The sequence below is a fragment of the Prionailurus viverrinus genome, chromosome D1, assembly GCF_022837055.1.
Source record: "Prionailurus viverrinus isolate Anna chromosome D1, UM_Priviv_1.0, whole genome shotgun sequence".
NCBI classification, from domain to species: Eukaryota; Metazoa; Chordata; class Mammalia; order Carnivora; family Felidae; genus Prionailurus; species Prionailurus viverrinus.
In genome coordinates this window covers 21,915,490-21,939,642 of record NC_062570.1, presented here as the reverse complement: position 1 = coordinate 21,939,642, position 24,153 = coordinate 21,915,490, and the positions used below count along the sequence as shown (strand labels likewise).

Sequence of the window (24,153 nt, the reverse complement as noted above, 5' to 3'; positions counted from 1 at the left end):
GGTGGAAGAGCAGAAATGGCAACTGTCAGTTCCATCCGCAAAACAAGCATTTCATCAACAGCCCACTTGAGGCGCCTACGCGGAACTGGCCACTGTGCTTGCCCTGGGGGATGGGCAGTCTCTGAGGTAAGGAAAAGGTAGACAGAGAAAGGCAAGGACGGGAATCAAAGACAGACTCAAATAATCCAGAGGCAGGAGCAGCACCGCGTACAGCCTCATTTAAATGACACACACCCCGACCCAGAGGCACAGAAACACACACTGTTCACACATCCACAGAGATACATGCTGTGGGCACATTGCCATCCACTGCCATCCAAAGATATGCACAGAAGTGGACCCCTTCACTATCATGCATCGAGGGCACATGATTCTTTTTGGTAAGGGGTTCCTCTTTTGGACTAGGTGGCCAGAGTTTGTCAGCAAGACGGGCTGGCTGGAACTCTGAGCCTCTGCCTTTCTTTCGAATAGATGAGCTCAGAGAAGGGACAGGAGCTGTGTGGAAGGCCTGGGTCTGGCTGCTTTGAGGAGCAGGCTGCCTCACTCTGCAAAGCTTGAGAGCTTGGCGGAGCAGTGCCGGAAGACCCTAGTGCCTGCCTGGGCTTAGGACCTGGGTGCCAAGGTCATCTTTTGGGGTGCCACCTATTTACCAGCCGGATGTGGGCCCTGTCTGTCCTCCTTGACTCTTCGAATTTCATAAACTCTTCTCTATTTTCGGCGGCCCCCACAGCTCTTGAAGGAGAGGGACTGCAGGCCTGGAAATGAGATGTGCTCCGGAAGGCCAGGTTAGAGAGGGAGCTGGGGCATGGGGGTGAGGTGGGCTGTTTCTAACAGGGAGCATGGAGGTGGGGGGGGGCACGAAATAGAAGCTGAGGCCAGCAAAGGAAGAGATTTTAGACAAAAGAAAAGAGATGGATTAGTGGGAAGCTTCCGGGGTCCAATACAGATCCATCTGGGGACAGATGGTGGGGGATTTGGAGAGACTTGGTCCTCATAAGCAGAGAGAAAAGCCAAGACACATGGCAAGCTATTTGCCAATACTTGTGGCTTCCCTTCCTTGGAGTGGGCACTTTCTGAACATCATATCCCAGCTTAAGCCCACAGAGGGACTCCGTGGTAAGATGGGGGTGGAAAGTAGGAGGCCTGTGCCTTCAGTGGAGATGATCTGGGGGCTTCTTAGGTCAGGATTTCACCCATTTGAATGGAGGGGGTGGGGGTAGCAGGAAATTCAGTTTTCTCTGCAAATATTTCAGCTTTTGCTGTAGTAGTATTTTTAGCAACTTGGTTGGCAGAGGAGGAGCCCGGGTACATTTTTAAAGGGGCCTCTGCCAGACTGGAGGCCTCCTCCCACCCTCACCCCACATGTCCTAAAGGAGAGGTCGGGGGGGGGGTGGGGAGTACATGGCTCAAGGTGCATTCAAATCAGCTTTGCTGATCATTAGCTGATCATTAAGTGGTCTTCACCAATAGTCATTATCAACCATCAGCGGCACCATTATCATTAGCAGCTTTATCAAGAAGAGGAAATACTCCTTGCACTTCTGTTGTGTGCAGGGCACTATTAGGGGCACAACACAGAAGGTCTAATATACTTGGAAAGATGGGGAAGGACCCAACACTTGTGAGTGAGTCCTAGATGCCATGTGCCGTGCTAGCCGCGTTATATAGGTGGTTTCATTTAATTCTTATAACAATCCTACAACTTAGTCATTGTAGTTCCAATTTATAGATGAAGAAGCAAAGGGATTGAAGAACTTACCCAAGGTTATATCGCCATTAAATGGAAGAATCTAGATCAAAACTCAGAGCAGAATAATAACATTATCCTAAATCTGGATAGTGCTTTACAAAGTGCTTCCAAATTCACGATTTAATTTGCTGCTCCTGAGAACTGTGTGAAGAGGTATTAGTATTTTTTAACCTCTTTTTCTGAGGACAAAGTAAGGCCTAGAAAGGTTAAATGACTTGTCCAGAATGAGACCTCTGGTGAACTGCAGAACCAGGACTAAAAGGTAGGAGTTCTAACTTTGAATTCTGTGTTTTCACCTCTGAACTGCTCTCATCTCCGGCCCTTGTACTGGGCTACATGGACGGGATTATAGTGGTTAGCAGATCAGATATAGTCTCTTCTCTCTTGGATTTTATAGCCTGATGATAAAAGTACATTATGTATATGTGTGCAGGTATACGTGTATAGATGTATAGCTATAGATGTGTGTATATGTGTGTGTGTATGAGATATATTTATATCTCCTAAAGTAATAAATGATGGATGTCAAATGAATGATGCAGACGGTAAGTGTTATGGGAGAAATGATTGAGAATTTGGATGATCCAGGAAGGCTTCCTGGAAGAGGAGGCTGGAAATGGGCAGAAAGACATCTTAGGCAGGAGAAGATGTTGTGAGACTTGCACTGCATTTAGTGTCACTGTGCTTCTGCTACCCCAGTCCAGAAAGGCCCTGAGGACAGCAATCGCAATAACTTTCCCCCCACACAAGGTTTTATGTCTGAAGTTTGGTGCCCTGGTTTTATCTATGGCAACATATCGAAGCACTCCAGGACCGGCAGGTGCACACCAAATGTGTGCTTGTGCCCCCTCTGCAGCCCTGCTGTTCCTGGTGCTTGCACACACGCTTGCCCTTTGCTTCTACTGGTGTGGTACGAATCTGTCTCCTGCCTACCCCACCCCTGCCCCCCTTGTTCTCTGGGCCTATGTAGTTCAAAGTCCTGGATGTAGTTTACTCCCCGTTCCTGCATTGCCCTAAACATCTACTGGTTTTGTTCCCTTTCGCTTCCCTTTCCTCGGTTTGCTTCCCCACCTTTCCTTATGAATAACAGCTAGTGATGGCTGAGCAATGTGTTGTACCTTCTGGGCTGCCACATCCCATCTGTAAACATGGGACCTACACAATCATTCTTATAACAAGGGAACAACCATCTTGATAATATTTTGATGCCAAACTCTAGCGCAAGCCTAATAACCATCTCAATTTTGGTCCAGACAAATGCCTGTTTTAATTAATTTTTATAAAAAGGCTTACATGTGGGGCACCTGGGTGGCTGAGGCAGTTAAGCGTCCGACTTCAGCTCAGGTCATGACCTCAGGGTTCGTGGGTTCCAGCCCCTGCACCAGGCTCTGTACTGACAGCTCAGACGCTGGAGCCTGCTTCAGATTCTGTGTCTCCCTCTCTTTCTGCCCCTCCCCTGCTCATGCTCTGTTTTTCTGTCTCTTTCTCTCTCTCTCAAAACAAACAAACAAACAAACAAACAAACAAACATTTAAAAAAAAAGACTCACATGAGGCATAATTCTTACTTCTTCTTTAGTCCACTTATAGACCCTTTTCTGGTGTAGTTCAGCCAGACATTCAGATAAAAGAAATTCTTGGTTCTACCAGGAATGAGTCAAGTGGGGTTCAGGTCATTCTCACTGTCATTTTCTACCTCAGGGCAGAAAGAAACTCTTATCCAGGAGATGGAGACCCTCTTCCTGTTGTCGAGAATGAGCATCTCTTGGAGTCTGTGTATGCGGTCAGTATGCCAGCCTCACACTTCTTCGTGTTGACATTGTCTAATCTGAGAGCTCGGAGTAGTTCATTTGATCTGGATCCACTGGCCATGGCTCTCATTCATTCAGCATCTACCAATGCAGTCTTCTTTTTTTTTTTTTTTTAACCTTTTGTCTTATTTTAGAAAATTTAAACTCTTGCAAAAGTTAAGTAATATATATTGAATCCCACTGTACCTGTTACCTATGTTCAACAATTCTCATCTCATCACCAAACTCATTTAACCTATTTTCTTTATGGTTCCCCCATCATCATTTCATTCATAAATATTTAAGTGTGTGTCCTTGAAACATACTACACTTTAATGCCTATTTTTATTTTATTTATTTTTTTATTTAATTTTATATTTTTTTAATTTTTTTTTAACGTTTATTTATTTTTGAGACAGAGAGAGACAGAGCATGAACGGGGGAGGGGCAGAGAGAGAGGGAGACACAGAATCGGAAGCCGGCTCCTGGCTCTGAGCCGGCAGCCCAGAGCCCGACGCAGGGCTCGAACTCACGGACCGCGAGATCGTGACCTGAGCCGAAGTCGGACGCTCAACGGACTGAGCCCCCCAGGCGCCCCTTTTAATGCCTATTTTTAAAGCATGTGTTCCTTAGCCTGGAAGCTCCATAAGGAAAGAGATTAGAGCTGTTTTCTTTATCCCTGTAGTCTTAGCGCAATGTCTGGGACAGAGTGGACTCAGTAAATATTTTTTGAACGATTGAATGAATAAGGGGGTGAATGAATAATACTTCAAAAGGAAACAAGAGGTAAAAAAAAAAAGTGCATGTATCTGTGATCATGTATGATCTAATCTGCAGTGAGATTCTGTTAGAGGCCAGGTATGTCTTCAGCAAGAACTTAGTAGGTGGGCCTTATATACACAGTCAACTCTTCATCTCTCTGAGATTCAGTCTTAGGCCTGCCATTCTGAGGAGCTGAGACACAGACCCATGTGTTCCTTGGAAGTGCACGCAGAAGTGGACCATTTCTGGGAACAGCATGGCAGATGAAGCATGACAGGGACCTAAGATCTTGGGAAGGAGCCATGCCTATAAAGCAGTTTGAGTTTAATGTTTCTATTTCTGTCTTATTATTTCTTTCATCTGGGCTAAGCATTTCAACTTTGTCTTAGTTATGAAAGGGGGGCATTTAAGGAGGAGTTATATACTCAGTCTCAGACCAGAGAGCCCATGGTGGAACAGCCAACTTGGTGGCAACAGCCATTAGTGAGGCATGTTACAAGGAAGGTGGCTCTCAGGGGATCAGAGTCCAGCTTTGTGGTCTTGCTGCCCTGTTCCATTTTGAGATTCTTTTCCCATTGCTAACCTTGGAGAGTTTTGTTTTGTATTTTTTAGAGGAGGAAGTTTAATTGGGTGGTCTGACCATGACTGATTCCAATTGCCTTGAACAAGTTTATGTATTAATATTTTCTGCCTACCAGGCCAAACCAGTGGCCTGGTCAGTAGATGAAACCAGTCTGCCACTGTCATTTATAAGGAATTAAGGGCTTACCACCTATCACTTTCCTTAAGCCAATACAGATGAGGCATATGGCTTGAGATGGTGTTACCAACAATCATCTTCTACTGCATTTCCGTATGAACTTCTGTGAGAGCAGTATATGTTGGAATGGAAAGGTGTCTTACTCTAAACTTCAAAAGGAAGGAGAATTGACAGAATTGCCCTAGCAGACTGTCATCCAATATGGCCAAGATATGGGGAAACAGATACTGGAATTCAGCCATTGTAAAGCCGGGGTGGCAGGCCATCTATCTGCAAGAGAAAGCTTCCTTAAAGGTACCACCCAAAATGAAAGACACATCACACACCCCTGGAACTGGATGACACAAGAATATGGTAATTAATTCAAATATCTTTCCCTATGTAAAAATGGGGGGAGGGGAGTAGTTCTACCCAGCTTAACGCTGCCTCTAACCTTGGAAAGTGATGTTTGTTTTGTTTGAATTTTTTTCTTTTTTGGTCAGATGGAAGCACTGAAAGTAAGGGATTATTAACTACAAGCTTTTGTTATTCTGTAATTTGGATGGAGCATTTGAGTTTAACGAGGTAAGCACTGGTAGTTATTTGGGGTTGATATACTTCTGTTATTTTTGCTTTGCCTGCCGTGGGATTGTGTGTTGGAGTGGGGTGAGTGGAGAGTGCTGGAACATGAGCTGTTTTGGGACTGGGCTGTTTGTTAGTGGAAATGTTCCTGCTGTTTAGATAGAAGGCATGCCAGGTAAAACTACCCTGTCCTTTTGACCTTAAAGCCTTAAGGTGTTTAAGTAGTCTTTCTGTCTGTATTCAGTGTTCACATATATGCAGAAGACAGAGTCAAAGGTCTATACTGTAGACACAATCCTGTGTCGTAGATATTCCTCAGAAGCAAAAGAGTATAAAGCCTGGTCCTTAAAAAAGAACGTTTGTTGTTCTACTGGGAACAGCGTCATGGAGTTATGCTATGTTATGATTTGCTAAACATATGTCAGATCATAACAGCAGGAAAGTTCCACATTTGGGAAACTATGTGAGGATGTGTATAGATCTTACGAAAACCATCATGGCAGATACTATTGGCTTCCTAGCCAATATCTACGCATTTCCGCTTCTTGCTTGCTAACAGAACTGCGATTTTGTTGCGAGCAGTCATGGGTCCGGACCTGACATGGTGCCATAATCAGTCTAAGTCTGTTCCCACTTCAGCTTTTATGACAGCTAGGGCTGGTCACAAGACCCAGATATGGCCAATAAGATATAAGCAAATTTCTGCTGAGAAATCCTCTGGGAAAGCTTTTGCTTTCCCGAGAGGAGGAGGCAGAGGCAGCTGGCACCACCAGCCCCCTTCTTTCTGCCTTAAATACAGACCTGAAGTCTGGAGCTACATCCACTATCTTTCCACCATGCAGCAAGTCAAATACTGAAATCACGAAGTAAAAAAAGACCCTCCTTTATATTTAAGCCGTCATCATTCAAACTTTCTATAAGGTTTACACAAATGAATCCCTAAGATGACATAATAATACAAGAAAGGTTCAAGTGCAGATCAAGACGCCTATCACTGACAAGACAGGGACTGCATGTGCAAGTTATTTCCAGGGATTCTTTGATGACAGACCTGAAAATTCTAAGTTAAAATAGCTAGTAATTCAGACACAAGTGGTATGAGATCCTGTACAGCTTGACTTCCTAATTGGTTGCCCTAGATCGCCTCTGCTTAATTAAAGGAACCATTGTAGGATTCTAAGTGACCATTTATAGTTCCTGTAGTCACGCTCAAAGCCTTTGTCCCTGGCTTGTTGACATTGCTATCACATCACCCTCTCTCAGTGGTCCCATGAATGGTGCGTGGGTTGGCTATAATTAGAATTACTGACAATTAAGGAAAATTCCTTTAGGACAGAGACAAGAATCCAGAGATAGATGAGGACTGGATGGGTTTGGGCATTTTATCTCTAGCCAGATGTCTGATCTATATTGGTTTTTAAAAAGTTATAGGTGATAGATCCTTAATTCCTTATAAATGGCGGAGACAGGCTGATCTTCATCCACCCAACAGACCACTGGTTTAGTTTGGTAAGGACGAGTCATTAACATATAAACTTATTCCAGATAGGGGCGCCTGGGTGGCTCAAAGCGTCTCACTTTGGCTCAGGTCATGATCTCATAGTTCGTGGGTTTGAGCCCCACATTGGGCTTCACGCTGGCATTGCGGAGCCTGCTTGGGATTCTCACTCTCTCCTCTCTCCCTGCCCCTCCCCTGCTCATGCTATCACCCTCTCTCTCAAAATAAATAAATAAACTTAAAAAAATTTATTCAAGGGAATTGGGATCCACCATATCAGACCCCCCAATGAAGCAAGTTCCCACTTCTTTCAGTAAAAATAAAACTCTCCAAGGTTATCTCTGGAAAGAGATAGATTCAAAGAAGAGTAGATATTCGTCCAGAATCTCTGTTTGTACAGACCTCAGAGCTCTTTTCAGGACACGCTACTCCCATCCATCATTCCTGCAGACGGTGCTGGTAGTCCACATGAAGTTGCCTGTCTCATCGGGCTGATATTCTGAAGGGTTAATTAGCTATCCCTAGGACAAAGATTCTCTATCAGTCCTTTGGCTAACGAAGGTTGCCTCCTTTAAAATGGGCATGACTTTTAACCACTACAATGGAATGCTTTGTACCTATCAGCAGAAGCCTCTGGGATACTGGAAGGGCACTTATTATTGTTGTATACCAGTATATCCATGCCAGGACTCCTGAATTGACCTTAAACTAAAGATTTCATAAGTCTGGAAGGTCTCAAACCGTTTTCCTTGGAGCACTTTCTGTGCCAAATATTTTTTTTGAGTGTTTATTATGTGCCATCTGCTTCATACGAAGGACATCACATGCTGTATTAACCAAGATCCTCTTGGTTGTAAGGGATAGAAACCCAATTTACATTAAAAAAAGCATCACTTCACTGCAAGGACACAGGTGGAGCTTCAGGAACAACCAAATCCAGGAATATAAAATATTAATAGCACCCTCTTCCCTTTTAATTTCTTCTCTTTGTTTCTTTCTGCACAATGCTGCCATCCTCACATGGCTGGAACTATGGCTGCAGGCACCTTTGAACTTAAACCATTATAGCCTTGAAACCAAAGAGGAAATATCATTCCTCAATCCCAACGTTGTTAATAATAATTAAAAAGTTCCCAGGAGAGGCCTCTGATTCGGTCATACCTCAGTGACATGCCCATCCCCACGTCAATCCCTATGGCTGGGAGAATGAAGTGCTATAATTGACCCAGCCTGTGGCACAGCCATGTGGCCAGCTGGATTATATGATTGGTGGTGCCCTCCAGAAGTTCGGTCGGAGTGGGGAAGAGCCATTCCACAAAAGTGAGTTGTTCCCGACCAGGCTGACTGCATACCGTAGGTCTATTTCAGTCCATTAAGTCAGGAAATGCTCATAATAGTCCAGTGAAGCAATTACTATTATCCATGTTTTATAGACAAGGAATATATGGGGAAACAGAGAGGTTAAGTACCTTGAACAAGGTCACACGGCGGGTAGGCAACAGAGCTGCGATTCCACTCGAGTCTGTTTATCTCCAAAGAGATTCCATCACCTGACCACCTCTCCTCCCTAGTTGAGTTTCTCCTCAATCTATATATCTTAGAGTCATGGAGCCATTAAAACAAATTACCCAGACAAATATCATATGACTTCATGCATATGAGGACTTTAAGATACAAAACAGATGAACATAAGGGAAGGGAAGCAAAAATAATATAAAAAGAGGGAGGGGGGCAAAACATAAGAGACTCTTAAACATGGAGAACAAATAGAGGGTTACTGGAGGGGTTGTGGGAGGGGGGATGGGCTAAATGGGTAAGGGGCATTAAGGAGTCTACTCCTGAAATCATTGTTGCGCTATATGCTAACTAACTCGGATGTAAATTAAAAAGAAATAAATTAAATAAAAATACAAAAAAGAAAGAAAGAAAGAAAGAAAACAAATTACCCTGTTTGCACACATGGAAGCCGCCTTCTACCCTTCAACCACCCCCCAGGAACCCCCATCTCTTGGTACTGCAGGCTCTTTCCAGGCTTTTACTTCCTCTGGAGTTGCTAGCTGAAACAAAAACAAGGATTTAGGGGGTCACTTGATTGAGTTGGCATGGCTGGACTCAGGGGCTTAGAATGGTGTTACAGAACTCTGTTTTCCTTTCCATTTCTCAGCAGTGCTTCCCTCAGAGTCTCTCTGGGTTAGATTTACCCTCGGATTGGTGAGAAGGCTGCAGACAAGACCCCAAACTACAAAAGAAAGAGACCATCTCTCTCTATGCGTCCTTATACCAAATTCTGTGGAACGGTTCTGCACTGCCCTTCTTGGGTATGTGCTCACATTGCTACAAATACTTCTGGATAACAGAGACCAGGCCAACCCTTGGACGGGATGCTGGCAGTCATATGCATGGTCACACCAAGGCCCAGCAAGGTGGAATCATAGAGAGTAAAGAGTTGTGATCAGTCCTTCCTTCTGTATATCCCCTGGGACATGTGTGTGCTTTATCAGCAGTTACCACACTACTCAGTAATTGTTTACATCTTATCTTCCTCAAAGGCTGTGAATGCCCGTGGAATCAGAACTTGGTCTTTGATTCTGATGTCTCAGGATCTAGCCTAGTGCCTGAAATGCAGTAGAAATTCGATCAGTGTTTATTGGTTGAATGAATATAATATAATGCTGTGGTTTGCAATGCTCTGGTTAAAAAAACAAGCACTCTCCAGGGGTCTGGCATGCACAGCAATAGTAAGAGCTACCACTTAGATGCCACTGTATAATTTACAAAGTAAACGATAACTACTTTGCCGAAAAATGTTATATGTGCATCTCATTTAAACCTAAATGCAATGAAAATGTATGTGCTGCTTCTTATAAGCTTTGCACTTAGCTGGGTGCAGAGGAGGGTGAGGGAGGTTCCAGAAGCAGAGGATGAAATCTGTAACAGAGTTTAGTCTTATGGAGAGGGAAGATAACAAAGTCAATTTAGCAAACTTCTCTGAGACAGTATGCGGTAAATTGATCTTCAGGGGCTCCCTGGCGAGGGTCCAGTGTCTGATCACGGGCCAGGGAGGAAGCTGGAGATATAATCGGAGCAGGGTTAGAAGAGTAACAAGGAGATCAGCTAAAAAACATGACGTGTGTGGCAAGGTTATGACTCAGGTGGGAGAACAGAAGGCCCAGAGGAAATGGAATCGTTTTCTTCAGGACAAAGAAGGGCTCCCTTGCTGGGGGATGGTGACCAGCTGTCCTTCTTTGCCTCTGCATTCAGAGCAAGGGGAAATGGGCTTAGACCGAAGGCAGGGCTAAGATTAGAGAGAAGAAAGAACTTGGCAGTGAGGGATGTTGTATAACCTAGTTTTCGAGACACTTGGGGACTGAGGAGACTCCCACACTCCTGGTCTGGGCCCAGTGGACGTGTATTTGGGGATGGTCTGGCATGCTGGCTGGGGACAGAGGAGGGGGTCCTGTGGGCCTCCTGTGTGTGGCCTGATCTTTCCTGGTGTCCTCAATTTCCCGTTGGAAGTTAAGCTCCCCAATTTTGGAGCTGGCAAGGCAGCACCTCCCCGCCCCCCCCCCCCCCCCCCCCCACCACGCACTGCACCAGTGTTCTGGGCTGGGTAATAATGCCTGTCATTTCCTCTCCCCGGGGGAGGGGGGCTGCAACCGCCCTGACAACCCCGAGGGATTGAAGGCAACTAAAAATAGTGCATTAAATGGAATCTGTTGAGGGGCACATTTGCATTGCTTTTCTTTCCCCCTTGCCAGTCTCTTAGTCTTTTGGGCAGGCTAGGCCCTGGGTCTAGCTCTGGGCACTGGGAGTCAGTTCTGAGTTCCAGCAGCTCCCATTTTGTTGCAGAAGGGTTGTTTACACAAGAGATCCGAGAGAGCACATCCATAAAGTACAATCGAAGGACTCAGGGGTGTCCAGTACCACTCCTCGGCACTTTCCCTTGGGCCCTCTGGGCCCCGAGGCACAGGGAGGGAAGCTGGGAGTAGGGGAGGCAGTGTTGAGAAGGAGACCGGGCTCTGGCTGTGTTCTCCCGTCAGCCACTTCCGTCTGCTACACAATCTCTGAGGTTAAATATTAATTAAGAGCAGAATGACAAGGAGAGCTGAGCAGTGTCACTTTTTGTCCCAACACAAATGCTAATTTCCTTCCTGGTATAAAGTGACTTTGGAGTGGGATTGGCAGCCCAGGGAGAATAGGTGGGGAGGCGGAAGAAGGGGAGGTAGGGAGAGATGGGTGGCCCTGCGTTAAAACCCCTAAGAGGAATGAGGCAGGGGAGGTACTGGTGCTGGAATTGGAGAGGGAAGTAGACGGCTTGTCAGGTTATTAGAGGACATGGTCACAACACAATCCTAGGTTCCCCCCACTGGAACGGGAATAATCCAAGCAGCCACGGTAGAGCGGGCTCTCCCCACATGTCTAAAGCAAGGTTCTTTTAACCTGGGGTCCAATGCATTGGCGTCAAGGCTCCCCAAACCCTGGAAATCGTTTGCAAAACTGTGTATACACACACAAACAGCTTTTTGGGGACAGTAGTGAATTTCTGTCAGAGCTGTAGAATCATCCTCAGCATGTGGTACCCACCTTTGAGGTCACCTCATAGCCCAAGATGCCTACTAGATAGACTTAGATGAACATCTATCTTCTGGGCAGGAAGTGGAAGAGAGGAGGGGGTGGGCAGAGGGGGGCCAAAAAGATCCACTCCCTTTTTCTGTCCCCCTGTTAGGAAGCTATTCACCTCCATCTTACGTCCATACCCACCTGCAGGAGAGGCTGCGAAGTAGGGCCTTTCGGCTGAGTTCACATAAAGTCAGTGTTTCTGTTAATAAGGAAAAGGAGAGGATGGCAGACAACTAGGAATTTCTGCTGCAGTCTCTGTCTCACTAAAGGTCAAGAATCGCGGATTTGGCGGAGGAGATTTTGCCATCTGTCCAAAGGTTGCATGCCCACTGCCCAGACAGAGCTGCCTAAAGAGGCTGAGCGTCTGGGTGCCTGCTTTGTTCACACAGAGTCCTCTCATCCCCTCGTGAGTTGACAGTTGGTCTTCAGAGGCTGGTCCTACCAAGCGAGATTGGTAGGGTGAGCCTCTGGCAAAGATGGCTAGTTGAAAGGAGGCTAACTAAATGGGCGCTTGTTCAAGCAAGCACCCACTGAGGAATGTGGCTCCACAGGGGGCTTTGTGGTATGTGTTTAGGAACAGCTTTGTTTGGTGTCTCATAATTATCTTCTTTCTGGCAGCATTTTGCTCCCCACAGCCTGGAATAGGTGGCTGAGGAGAGGGAGGACATTGTTATTTCTTGAGGAAAGATGCTAATCAGGGATGGATCAGCGGAGTGAGTGTCAGAGAGGTGGATTCCAGCCTGAGATCCCACTTGTCAAGCACCTGGGTTGTATATTCAATTCAATCTTTTTTTTTTTTTTTTGGTCTTTGAACCTTTACCTGAGCTCTTCCTGATTGAAGTGGCCAACCCATGGTGGATGTTAATCCCTCTTCAAGAGTAAGCTCCATGAAACCGTTCCTGATTTTTCTTGCTCATTTTCCACCCCACCCTTACCCCTGCCTCAGGAAACTTCTTGCAATTCTGGACATACTTTTATTACAACATTCATCACATTGTTTAAAACTGTTTTCTTGTCTTCCTCCCCGGGGACAAGAGCTCCTAAATGATAGAGAATGTTTCGGGATTACTTATGGTGTGTAAGTCCTGGTAGGGCTCAATACATGCCTGACGGGGCTGAACAAATTTTAAAAGTGTTAATGAACATCTATTGTGAGCAAATATTCTAGCAGTAAGAAGGGGATTGAAAAACAAAAATTGCAAAGACACCGCCTTCTAGGAGTTCAACACTCTCGTGGGCAAGACAGAAGGATAGATTAATGATCCGAAACAAATCGTGGTGATGAGATGCAGGTGTTTTTAGAACTGGGAGGGAGAGATTAATTGAACAAAAGGGGATCTGGGAAGGTTCAATATAATGATTTATAAGATATATATATATATATGTATATATATATATATATACACACACACACACACACACACACATATATATACACACATATATGATTTATAAATTAATTTACATTTATAAATCAATGATTTGTAAGCTATATATCTCATATGATATATATATATCATATAAGATATGATACATAAGATATGATACATCTTTGGTCATTCACATCACTAAAATGTATTTATCAGCTGTATTTAGTCTTCATCCACAGTTTCTGAAAACATTTCAGAGCCATGAGGTGAAACGGTGTCTCGTTATAAATGCAAGTGACTTTTGGACCCCACCTAATGGCGGGGGCTGGTTGCCAGGAGGACCAACCTGTGATTAAAGGCTTGGAACTTTCATCTCCCTCCTCTAACCTCTGGGAGTAGAGAGGGGCTGGAGGTTGAATTGGCCAATAGGCAATACTTAGTCAATCATGACTATGTAATGAAGCCTCCATAAAAACCCAAGAAGACAATGTTTTGGTTCTTTTTAGGTGAGCTTCCATGCTTGGGGAACCAGAATGATTCCACATGCAACCTAGCAGAGCCCTGAGCTCCTTGAGGACAAAGCTCCTTTGTTCAGGATCTCACTCTGCATCCTTCATTTGGCTGTTGATTTGCATCCTTTATCATATCCTGTAATAAACTGGTAAATGTAAGTGTTTCCATGGGTTCTGTAAGCTGCTCTAGCAAATTAATCAAACCTAGGGATGAGGTCATTGGAGCCTCCAATCTGTAGCTGGTGGGCCAGAAGCAAAAGTAACAGCCTGGGGCTTGTGACTGTTATCTTAAGTGGGGGATGGGGGACAGTCCTGTAGGACTGAACCCTTAACCTGTGGAATCTGATGTTATCTCTGGGTAGTTAGCATCAGAATTGAGTGGAATTCTCAGACACCAGCAGGCTATCTGAGAATTGCTTGGCATTGTGTGTGTGTGTGTGTGTGTGTGTGTGTGATCTCCCCCCCCCCCCCATTGGAATTGGGTTTGGGAACCCTAAAAGAGAAGGTAACACTGATTTCTGTGAGGTCTTGAAGGAAAAGCCAAGCCTCCATCTTTAAGGCAGGCCTGGAGAGAAGTGGCAAGGGAAAGGAGGAAACATAAGCCATCCTTGGAGATGAGGTGTCTTGACAGAGTTGGAAATCCTTATAGGAATCTAGAAGTGGCTTAAAATTTTTTTCATGTTTATTTATTTTGAAAGAGAGAGAGCACATGCATGTGAAAGTGGAGGAGGGGCACAGGGAGAGGGAGAGAGAGAATCTCAAGCAGGCACCGCACTACAGGCACAGAGCCCGTGTGATCATGACATGACCTGAGCCGAAATCAAGAGTCAGATGCTTAACTGACTGAACCAGAATCTGGAGGTTTTCATCTAAGATGGGGACACTGGTGCTCTGTGTGTGTTAGGTTGAGTTACATGGCCTAATCTTTTAGGCATAGAAGAAGAAGACTGTTGTTTTGCTCCCGGATAGCTTGACAATGCTTGTAAAGGTGTCAGCACTGGGAGATGGTGCTGTTCCGGGAAGCACAAGAAAGAGGCCTGGATGGGGCCTGGGTCTGGGATGGGTGGCTTCTGAGTGTTTTGGACGCCTTTGGGAAGGAGGTCCCATGCGAGGTGCTCCCCTCACCCTTCCCTTTTCTGTCTTTCTTAAAATACCCTGTGTTCCTGCAGCAGTGCGGCTGCTAATCTAAAATAAAAACAGCAGGAAATGCAAATGGTCAGGTTCTCCTAGCAACAGGAGCCAACCCACGCAGGGCGTGTGGAGCAGAGCAGAGCTGTCCCAAGGCTGGGATGCAGATGGCTGGGCAAGGGGCAAGTCTCCTCTTACAGCTTCGTCCTCTAATGTCATGGAGTGGCTGTCTGGTGGGCACCTGCTGCACAGAAGAAACTCTCCAGGAACTGGATGGGGGCAGAGGTGCTGGGGAGCAGGTGCAAGGGTAGGGGAGATAGACCATGGCAGTGGTTGGAACCGGTGCTTCTCAGAGCCTGACGCTAGAGGACTAACTAGGTGCGTGACTGAGGAAGGGCCTGGATTTGTGTGCCTCTTTCTGTGTGTTTGTTTCAATCAGGCCACGGAGTCTTGTCATTCCTAAGGTTATGAAAAAAAAGGAAGTAAGGTTTCCCCCGCTATCCAAAAGTAGAGCTTTCCTAAGAAACCATTCCTAAATCGAAATGGTACAAAATGGTATAAATTGCAAAGAAGCAATTACATGTTAATTTATACGGAACATTTTTTAGCAGTAGCAGACCCCAAAAATAACCTCTCTTAGGACTTTCTGATACCTTAGGACACATCTTGCTGACGGGTGCACAAAATAAATCAAGATAAAGCTAGCTGCTCGCAGACACATGTCAAAGCTCTGGTGGGGTCGCGCTCACTGTTTGGGGGCACGGATGCGTGCACTGCCTCTTTGGAACAAACACGCAACACTATTTTCGCTTTTGGCCTTTTGTCATAAAAGCGAAAATCCTCTTTGGATTTCTTTCAGTTAGCGAAAACAGGTGCTATGATATGTCTTTGGTAAAAGCCAAGTGGTGGAAGGCGAACTTTCAGAAAGTGGAGGATACCTGTAAAAGAGGATCCGGTTCCTAGGTAAGGGGATCAAAATCAGGAAACTGCAAAGAACTCTTAGAGACATCTGGCTCGATCCCCTTCTGTTAAAAATGAAGAAACCGAGTTCCAGAGAGGTAAGTGACTTTCCCAAGACAGATCTAATTAGTGGCAGAAGTGGTGCTAGGAAACAGCTCGCCAGGCCAAGACTCTTTCCATTTTAAGTCAAAGCTGCTGTTGGCAATCGTTTGTACATAACTAGATAATTAGAAGCCGTGATAACCTTACTGGGGCCCTGGGGGAAAAAGGTCTGAGGTGCATCAAATAAGTCTAAAGGCATTGGAGAGACCAATGGCGGGGGGGGGGGGGGGGGGGAGGGGGGAGCACAACCCTTGTGGAGTACCATGGAAAAGTGAGCACCCAAAGGTGAGAGGCGTTGGCTGGGGGTTGGAGACAAAAGGATGTCACTCAGAGTGCCACACAGCTCCAGTGCTATAGGCATTCCCCTGGCGGCCTCTCAGTGGGAAATGGGAGGAAGATCATCCTTCTGTCAAGGTTACATGGGGGAAAATGGGAGGTGTGGGCGATTTGCTCAAGGGGACAGATCCAAGTGTGGTAGATCTTGGAACAGAACTCTGGAATCCTGGCTCCCTGACTCCCAGAGTGGTCCATGTGGCCTAGACTGTGTGGTTTCCTATTACATAAGCAACTCTTTTCATTACTCACGCTCTGGCTTCCTCCTGCCTGTCTCCAGCAGCATCTCCCCCAGAAAACACAGTGGAAGAAAAACGTTCTTCGTTCCAGTGGAGTCTTGGTAACTTAAATACATGGTCAATCTTAAGGATTCCAGGGCGGGTAAGCAGGGTGCATCACAGACACAAGCCATGTCAGGGAAAGTGGCTGGTGTGCTCAGAGCTTGATTTCAGAACCACTGGCATAGGAATAATCTACACATCTGCACGCTTCACTTCCCTGTGGCCCTGTGCCCCCCTCCCCTGCCCCCCACCACAGTCAAAGTCCTGGAGAGGTGCCTTCTGTCCTCACCTTCCCAAGCTGCCCCACCTCTCTGGCCCAAAGCCCAAACTGAGGCAGTCCGTTGATGAACCGAAGAAGGAACATGGGCTTTGGTGCCAGCAGCCTGAGCTCAAACTCTAGCTTAGTCGCTAACTCTATGACCTTAAGCAACTAAAGTTAGCTTTTGAGAATTGGATTCTTTATCTGTAAAATGAGAGCAATTGTGTCTACCTCATAAAGCCATATCCCATAGATGTATGTAAAGTGTTAGCACAGCCAGACATACAGGAGGCACGCAACAGATACTGGCTTCTGCACTTCTTACTTATGGTTGCTGTTGCTTAGGGACCAGGTGGGAATTTCAGCTGCGATTGCCAAGGCAAGGAATGCTATTTTCCAGGTAGCCCAAGATGGAGCTCAGAATATAATTCTACCACACACAAAAATTAGTTTGTCTTTATTATTGATTAAATAGGTTTTTATGGATTGATCTGAGATTGTAACTTCTATGTCTGTTTTTCACCGTTGTGTCCCCAGTACCTGGGATAGCACCTGCTCAATAAACAAGTGTTGAGTGAATGAACAAATGTGTTGTTTATGTCAGAAGAGGCATTTTAAATGAAAGATAATCGGCTTACAAAAGAATATTTGAAACATAAGGAGTTTATAAGTTTGGTCTGCTTACAGAATCTCTTTGAGGCTAGGCCCAGAGAAGATAGGTCAGGGTCCAGGTTGGGCACCTGATTTGCCAGTGGGTCTATGATGCCATGACACGTAGCTCCGGACAACTCTGGAAGGTTCCTGGCTCAGACAAGGCCACAGGCTGCAGTCATTCACATAAATGGGTTTTGTTGGGGAGGGTCTTCCCAGGAGATCTCTGAGGGGCTGTTGGGGCCAGTAAATGAATAGCCTTGGCCTTGGCAGCTCCATTGTCTATCCATTCTCCCAGCAAACGAGGGGCATATTCAACTGAGATCTGCTCCAATGTGTGATTTGTTCTCTTTCCACCCAGCCTGGCCCAACCATCTCGTTCTCTCTGTCTCTCTCTCTGTCTCCCTCTGTGTTTCTCTCTCTCTCTCTCTCTCTCTCTCTCTCACACACACACACACACACACATTATGTATGTGTATATTATGTATACACACACATATGAGTTTGGATATTGATTTTACCATTTTAACTCCAAAAACTGTTTCTCAAGTGTGGATAGTTCTGGCTTATTCACTTATTGCTGGAGTTGTCATAAAAATCAATTTCCCATTGCTGAAATAGTAGTTCCCTGTGTCTCTTGGGGACTCAGCAGGGAAGATGGCCTCCCCGTTGGACCTCTGGGAAATCACAGAGGCTGTTATACTTGTGGGCTCAGCATGTGACAGTCCCGAGGGGATTACGGCTATTCCTCCTGGGAGGAGTGCACCTGCTGCTTATTTGCATACTCCTTGAGTCCCCAACTCATTGAAGTGTTCACATCCTCTTCTTTATGCTTCCTACACAGGGCACACTAGAGACCTGCAGAATTCAGAATCCCTGAGTGAGGGGCCTTAGCTTTTTCCTTTCTAAAAATAAGGGTCTTCGATCCCTGGAAGCAGGTTGCCTGATAGCGGTATCCGGGAAACCGGGGGAGAGTAAGAAATGGGTGGGAAATCAGGTCATCCTCGCCTAAGGTATCGAATACTCCCCCGGGCTGTGGAGAGCGGGTTCTGGTTTCTACCCAGAAAAACTATAGAGGAAAACTGTGGCTGCCTACTACTGAGTATCAGGGGAAAAAGCGGAGATATTTTTAACATACGGAATATCAGTGAACAGAATGCTAAGGAACTAGAAAACTTATTCCAATAAATATGAAGCATATGCTCTGCCTAAAGCAAACCCAGCTTTTGCTATATACAAATTTCATGAAGAAAAAAAAATGTCGGAAATTGCAGAAATATCTGGCCGTAAGTGGGCTACAACCATTTGTTGCGGTAGACCTGGAAGGCTGTGCAGGTGGCATGGCCAAAATGATTGGGTGGGCCCAGGGCGGGTGTGGGCCTTGGCCATGTCCTCACGCAGGTCTGGGGACTTGTCCAGCGCCCTCTGGAGTCCCCAGAGCACAGGCACCAGATGGACATTCCCACACACGCAACCCCAGCCTGTAATGTCAGGGTGTGCGTCACCGACAATCAGAACATCTTCTCAAGCTCCCCTACCCTGAATCCTCAGACATGGAAAATACCTGCAGAATAAAGGCACTTGGGGTTTTAAGGCACTTGCAGCTAGGAAGGGCGATGTGTACTCATGTCATTAGTGAGGTTCTAGTAATTGGGGGATATTAATTTCATCGCTAAACCTGACAAATACTGCATTCCCAACAGCCTCTGCTTTTGTGCTGCCAGATGGAAAGGATGCGTATTTGCCATTTTCATTAATACAATTAGTACCTCAGCCTGACGCCTGCCCCCTCCCGGGCTGCACGCTGCCTGCCGGGGACGGGGACGGGGACCGGGGACGGGGGACGGGGACCCGGGGTGGGGGAGGAGGAAGCGGGAGCCCCGCCTGCGGGCCGGGGTCGCGGCGTCCGCGGAGGACGGCCCGGGAGCCGGGGAGCCGGCGTGCACAGCGGAGGGAGGCAAGGCGCTGCCACGCGCTAAACCGCGGCAATAAAAACACCACCGCTAACAACTGTGTGGTTGACCAGAAACAGATCATTATGCCGCCTAGAACTCCCCCGGCAGCAGCTCGGCCCCGGAGCGCCTCCCCGCGCCCAGGGCACCGCCGCCCGAGTGGGCGCGCGGCCGCCCGGCCTCCCCTGCAGCCTGGCCGCCGCCGCCGCCCCCAGCTGTCCCCACGCCTGGGCGCTTCTCTCCTCCGGGGCGGCCCCCGGCGAGGTGCTGCAAAGCCTGCAGGGAAGGGGTGCGTTCGCAGCAGGCAGGTATTTGAAAACCTGTTCCTTTTCCTCCAGGAGTAGGAGCCAGAAATACCTCTCAGGCTGCCTGGGCCTCCATGTTGCTCTCTGGATCGTTCGCTACTCCGTTCCCATTGGGGAAGCTGCTAACTTTGCCAAATATTTACTACGCCCTTGCCCGCCTCCTCAGCCATCACAGGACTCTGAGTGGCAGACGCCTGCTTCTGACACAGTTTCTGTCCCTGAGAGAGAGATGGGGGCAAGGGCAGTCGCGGTGCTGGGGATAGACTTGAGCTTGGGTCTCCAGGTTCCTTTCTGCTGGTCTCGCCAACGACGCTCCCCCGAGTCCCCTGGAGTCCTTGCTGTCAGGGAGCAGCTGGGTGCAGGGTGCCACTTATTTCCGACTTCGCCAAAGCCAGAGGGAAGGCAGAACCAGACAGGGCGCCTTTTCCCGCCCTTCCCCTTCCTCTGGCCTCAGTGTGGATTTGGGAACCCTTAAGGGAAGTTTCCAGAGAGAAACCACCTCTAAGACAGCCCTAGTCTGCTCCCAGGAAGGAGTCTGTCCTTCAAGGGACTATGGTGGTTACACAATGGAAAACAATTTTTAAAAAATCATCCTTGAATATATTAGGTAAGAGTGGCCATAGCCCCTACGCTGTGAAGATTGACCCAGGGGTATCACATTCATTTTCCCCATTTTGGGTCTCCTCCCTGTATCATATCAACAGAGACAGCATTGGTGGCAAAGATTTACTTTACATTGGGGTCTGGAGGAACTTGGGGAGAATTAAGCCCATGATCCCTAATCCTGGTTGTGTCACCAGAGTACAGGAATCTCTGAACTTCACGGGACCTCTCCAATTTAGGAATCACACTTCTTCCTGGGACCAGGGTTTTGGAAACAAAGCTAAATGGAAATACACAAACTTTTATTTTTTTATTTATTTTAATTTTTTAATGTTTATTTCTTTTTGACAGAGAGAGAGAAAGAGAGACAGAGCATGAGCGGGGGAGGGGCAGAGAGAGAGGGAGACACGGAATCCAAAACAGGCTCCAGGTTCTGATCTCTGAGCTGTCGGCTCCAGGCTCTGAGCTGTCGGCACAGAGCCCGATGCAGGGCTTGAACTCACAGATGGTGAGATCATGACCTGAGCGAAAGTAGGATGCTCAACCAACTGAGCCACCCAGGAGCCCCAGAAATGCACAAGCTTTTAGCTGTTTTCCCTGACTGGGATGGACTCCTGCTTCCTTTCCTCTATAATCTCATAGCTCTTCTTCCCCAAAGAAAAGTTCCTTGGCCCTAAGTGTGCAAAATAATCCTCATAGAGGATTCACTTACCTTTAGACAGCATGTGCTCCATTCACCTAACTTTAGACAGCATTGCTCTATACAATTAAAAGTGGAGGTATATCTTGGTCAGCAACCTGTTTGCAACGTCTTTTCTTGTTTAGTGCTAGCTCAAATTGACAGCCTTATTATGAGTTTCTTGATGAATGAGTAGGAGCAACACACTCATATGTAGTATATGTCGCCTCTACAATCCAAAGGGTCCTGTCAAATATTTGCCTCTTTTTTATGGATGGATGCAACCAATTGTCTTTTCCTTTAGAGAGTATATCTTGGCATGAACTAGACCACAGATCCTTAGGGACTTTACTGATGTGGTCAGCCCTTGAGCTTTCTATCATGTTAAGAGTGGAATGGACTAGTATGATGTTCTAGAAGATATCAAGACAATCAAGGATTCTCCAGACTATATTATGACAGAAAGCAGGATTATTAACAGTGAAGGTATACCTGCCCCATGAAGTCAAATTCCTTCTGCTTATTTTTGTTGATACAGATGGAGAGTAGGGGGGAATTTGTTAATTTAATATCTGCATACCAAGGGCTCTGTTGTTTTGCTCAACAAAGTAGCCACAAGCAGAACTGGCTGTAAATGGCACCACTGATTAAGTGTGTGATAATCTACAGCTATTCCCCAGGACCATCTGGCTTTTACAAGAGCCAGGAAGGAAGTTAAATGGAGATGTGATTGAAATCACACCTCTGCTTCTTTCAAGTTTTAATGGTGGCATTAACTTTGTCATTCTTCCAGGATGCTGGATTTGCTTTTGGATTACTAGTTTGGCAGGGGGAAATGGGTTGGGGTAGGGCAGTTCTAGGGCCTTCTACAGTGGTTCTCCCGTCTGGCCATAACAGACCTCACTCTGTGGATCAGGGAATCAAAATGAAGATTCTTCCAGTTACTAGGTACATCTGTTCAAAATATAGCTTCTGAGAATCATGAAATAGATTCATGGTCCCACTGGACTTAAATGAAAACTCCATTTTTTTACCTTTCATAAACACACTCTGATTAGTGATCCAAGGTAGTATTTTAGGATTAACTTAATTCAATTAATTTCTTAATACCCTGAAGAATAGAGTACCTATCCTCTGGGGCCTCCTGAAGGAATAGGGATGGGGGTGTTTGAGCAGGTTGCATATAACAGATCCGTTTTAACATTCTCATATTCTGTAGCATTTAGATTTCTTCTTCCATCTATAATATGCCAAGAAGTTCTGACATTTTGATCTTCCTGGATGTAGCTTATGGTTGATATTGGCCAACTTACTTGTCTAGTAATGCCACTTCCCAAACCATAACATTAAATCCCAATTCCCAGCATCCATTAAAAAAAATTTAGCTAATCAAGTCTTAAGGTATGTTCTTCTTCATCTAACAAAGTTAGAATCCACTTAAATACATGCTCCTCAGACTCCTGTTGATAAAGTTGATGAAGTCCTGCAACTCTTTTGGCATATAGTCTCTCTCCTCTAGGCCCAGGGCTGGTACTTTACAGTCTGAACTATGCGGCCATTTACCTTTCCTTGAGGATCTGGAAGCAATGATGGTAGTGGAGGTGAGTCCTGAGGGAAATTGACTTCCTTGGTTCAGTCATTGAAAAGTTTTTATTCAGTGGCAAAAGGGTTGCAGGATATTCAAGGGAGGTTTAGGAGGATTTGAGCATTCAAGTTCTCAGTCCCATCTTGTCTGCATAAACATGTCCATCCTATATCTTGGGGCCCCACTTCCTTCCCATCAGTACCCTCAGCTTACTGTAAGAGACTGAAACTGAAGAATTTGAGTATTTAACTAGGTTTGCAACTCTGTAACCATTAAAATCGTTTTCTAGACTTGGTCTTCATCCATATTAATTCAGAGGCTACAGGACATGGGGTCCTTTAGAGCTACCATAGACACTGTCTTCCGCCTGGTTCTCAGTTGGGTATTGGAGGCTTTCAACATGTCCTTTTCACTGTTTACTCTCTGGGGAGCCATCAGAAGCAGCCAGCCGACTCCACAGTCTTTACAATCACGATTGTCACCATGGAGACTAAGTACCACAGTAACTTTATTTCTATTGTCCCCCACCTGCACTTCATTCCTTGCCACCATGTGTAAGAAGCTGAGTCACTGTGATGCCACTGAATGCCATGGATTAGCAGTAGCCCATTTTCTCCAGGTAAGGAGGTTAGTTCTGTGCTTTTCAAATAGGAGAGCAGTGGAATATCAGAATCCTGTTTTGGGGACGGTTTCTTGGGCGCTCCTTCCTGGTATCTTATTCTTACATCAGTCTAGAGCCAAGAAGGCAACACGTGGCACACTCAAATAATGTAATTGAGGTGGATTTAATAAGGCAACGATTTATAAAGGTTAGTGCAGGGATGGTAGAGGGAGTAGAGCTCAATTCTTCATCCCTATCTTTATCCGTACCATTTCACGTCCTCCTTATGGGTGGAGTGTACTTCCTTGCCTCATAGCTTTGGACTGAGTCATGTGACTTTTTGGCCAATGACATGCGGGTGGAAGTGAGAGGATGTCAGTTCCAAGCTTAGGCCTCAAGAGGAGTCACATGTTCTTGTATGTTCTTATGACCCTCTGTCATCACCATGACCGAAGCATCCATACTAGTCCAAGGAGGATGAGAGAGACACGTGGAACAGAGTTGGTCCAACTGTCCCATAGACCTACAGTGAGAAGCAGCACAGCTGCTGTGGCTATCAGAGCATGAAGTAAAGATGCCCAACTGAACCCAGCCTAAATCAGCCAAGTTCTAGCTGACTTGCAGATGTATGAGAACAAACAGTTGTTTTAGGACATTGAACTTTGGAGAGGTGGATATGTAGATTAGTATAGCAATAGCTAGCTGGTCCACTAGAATAAAGACCAGTGAGGTGAGGCAGAACCTCAGAGATGTTGATAGTAGGCTTAAAGGATGAAGGGGAGGAAGAAGTTACTAGAAACTGGAAAGAGTAGCTACAGGACAGGATGTTTGACAGGAGCTGTGGCCTTTGGTAGGGGGATGTAGACAATTCATAGAAACCAGAGAGGGAGGCAAAGGGAATAAATATCACTCCCTTGCTCTCCTCCTAAACTCTGACTTCCTGCTAGTGTCTCTTAGCATCAAACCTAGAAGGCAGGGGAAACTATTGGTGCAGGTCATTTAAAACAATTCTCCTAGTGCACAAAGCAGGATGAAAGGCTGCAAGGGAAAATGGAAAATACCCAACATACTTTGCATGTCTGAAAATGTCTT

General features: G+C 46.0%; 1 long non-coding RNA gene across 1 annotated transcript; it reads left to right on the top strand.

Moving 5' to 3' along the window:
• Window positions 1–4,077: 4,077 nt before the first annotated feature.
• LOC125176978 (uncharacterized) lies at window positions 4,078–10,554 on the top strand. The gene is made up of 3 exons (XR_007156439.1): window positions 4,078–5,415; window positions 5,544–5,625; window positions 9,285–10,554. It is a non-coding gene; the product is annotated as an uncharacterized LOC125176978 (long non-coding RNA).
• Window positions 10,555–24,153: the final 13,599 nt, after the last annotated feature.